Source organism: Hevea brasiliensis, unplaced genomic scaffold (assembly GCF_030052815.1).
Source record: "Hevea brasiliensis isolate MT/VB/25A 57/8 unplaced genomic scaffold, ASM3005281v1 Scaf269, whole genome shotgun sequence".
Taxonomy (NCBI): Eukaryota; Viridiplantae; Streptophyta; class Magnoliopsida; order Malpighiales; family Euphorbiaceae; genus Hevea; species Hevea brasiliensis.
Window position 1 is genome coordinate 27,770 of NW_026614772.1, and position 2,632 is coordinate 30,401.

The 2,632-nt window shown below is 33.1% G+C and overlaps 1 pseudogene; it reads left to right on the plus strand.

Moving 5' to 3' along the window:
• Nucleotides 1-451: 451 nt before the first annotated feature.
• Nucleotides 452-1,608, plus strand: LOC110670080 (flavonol sulfotransferase-like; annotated as a pseudogene).
• Nucleotides 1,609-2,632: the final 1,024 nt, after the last annotated feature.

Here is a 2,632-nt window from a genome sequence, read left to right on the forward strand (position 1 = left end):
TTTTACATTTTTTTTTTAAATTTGAATTTAAATGAAAGTGAATATTAAAAAAAATTGTAAGTTGAATTTGAATTTGAAATAGCATACTAGTATTGTTATTTTAGATTTTTTTTTTCTTTATATTTATCTTAGTATTTGATTCAAATTCAAATTTATAAATTTAAATTCATGAATCTAAATACAACATTATTCAAAATTATAAAATAAAATTATAGATTAATTACGATAAAAAGTAACTTGTTATCTTTTGGGTAAGATATTTTAAATTTAAGGAAAAATTTTATTTAAATCTGATTCATCGTGAATATAAATATATAGGTCCATCACATATAATGTGTTCTTAGTGCATGATAGATTTAGTTTAGATAAAAATTTTCAAATTAGCCCTAATCATTCATGTGCTTTTTTCCTATATAGTAGATGTAGTCCATATGAGTTTTTTCATAAATGATTCTTGAGAGTTGAGGGTATTTGCTTTCATTCATGGAACCATCTTCCATTTTATCCAATAAAAGTGAGGCTCCTGTTTTAGGAACCAACGCATCTTCAACAAATCATACAAAGTATAAGGAGATCATCTCAATCCTTCCTCGAATTGAAGATAGATGGCTTCAATCTCAGCAACTCCATGAATACCAAGGCTTTTGGTGCGGTCAAAATATACTTGAAGGCATCATGTCTGCACAGGAACACTTCAAAGCTCAACCTCGATATTTTGATCTGACCATCCAAAATCTGGAACAACTTGACTTAAAGCCCTGTCTTTTGCTGTTCTGACAAGAAAACGTTTTAGCTATTCCTCTACAAATCCTTTGCTTTCTGAGCTTCCACATGATGTTGTGCCCTTTATTGAAATTTTATCATTCATTGACATTACCAGCAGAGACCCTGAACTTCCACTTTTGTCCACTCACATGCCCTACACTTCCTTGCCCAAGTCCATTGTAGAGTGTAAGTGTAAAATTATTTACATCTTCAGGGATCCCAAGGATTTGTTTATTTCATTGTGGCACTTTACTGGTAAGTTAAGAGGTACAAGCGCAGAAACCTTTCCATTGGAGGAGGCATGTCAGAAATTTTGTGAAGGACTCAATCCTGGCGACCCTTTCTAGGATCATGTTTTGGGTTATTGGAAAGCAAGCCTTCAATTTCTTGAGAGAATGCTCTTCATCAAATATGAAGATCTACAAAATGACAACTTCTCCTATGCCAAGAGAATGGCAGAGTTCATACGTTGCCCTTTCTCCACGGAAGAAGAAAGGCAAGGATCAGTGCAAAAACTCGTCGACTTGTGCAGCTTTGAAATTCTTAGCAATTTGGAGGTGAATAAGAGTGAAAAGCACACTTCTGCAGCAGGACCTTTCAGAATGGAAAACAATGCATTTTTCAGGAAAGGTAAGGTTGGTGATTGGAAAAACCATTTGACAGCTGAAATGGCAGCTCGAATTGACCAAATAACTGAGCAGAAATTCAATGATTCTGGCTTGGCTTTCTGATCTCCATAAAACATCTCTGTTTGTCATAATTTGTGTGTTTTAAGGATCTGGTTCTTCCATCTACACATGTACTTCTTATGGTTTAGAAGGCTTGCTCTTTCAATTAAAAAAATGTCAAATTGATCCCTCTTTTGTAATAAATCTAAGCGTGTTTTTGGTAATCTAAGTGAAGGCATGCACTTGTCTTTGTTTGCAAATAAAATTTGATTGTTAAGCCTGTCCAACTCGAAAACAATGCATTCTTTAGGAGTTAAGCCTGAGACGGCAATGCAAATTGATCACAAACAGATAAATGGACCCTCATAACAAAAATGACAAATTAAAACAAATGAAATATCTAATTAAAAAAATTTCCTTTTCGGTAGCAGTTTATATTCTACAGTAGATAATCTGCAAACCGCCTATCAACCATGGCAAGGCATTGCATAGGTTTGTATTCTGGAGCTGTGTGACCTGCTCCCTGTTCATGATCAAGAAAATATTAAAAAAAAAAAGAGGAAAATTTTCTTTTATAGCTTTTGTTAGAGTTCATAAGTATGTATGAAGGGAGAACGAAGCAAAGCCTTTTACTTGCCTTAACAGTTGCATACGTCAAAATGTACTTGTTCTTCGAATACATAGTTACATAGCTGCAGCAAAATTGATTACAAAGTTAATTGCAAATGATCATGAAATAGAACATGGAAATGAAATAATTACATGGAAGTAAATTTGCAAAATCATAATCAAAAGTTCAATCTGAAAACCAACCCTGCAATTTGACTATTGACGAACCATGGACGCCAATCATCTTTAATAGTTAAATTTAGAGACTTTATCCATTGTTGTGATGATAATGATTATGAGGGGTTTGAAACATCTAACAGCAGCGAGGAGAATGATTTTGATGTGAGAAAAAAAAAAAAAAAAAAAAGAAAGAAAATGAACTTAGCGTATAATCCAAGGTGTAATCATAGTACTTTTGAGTTTAAAGTAGTAATGATATTTAAGAATGTCCAACAATTTAAAGATTGTATATCAAAATATGAGATACTTAATGGATATCAAATTAAGTGGATAAGAAGTTGTGACAGCAAATGGAAGGCAAAATGTAGTGGTGGATGTGTCACACCTTGCCCCTCTGTAAGGCATAACAT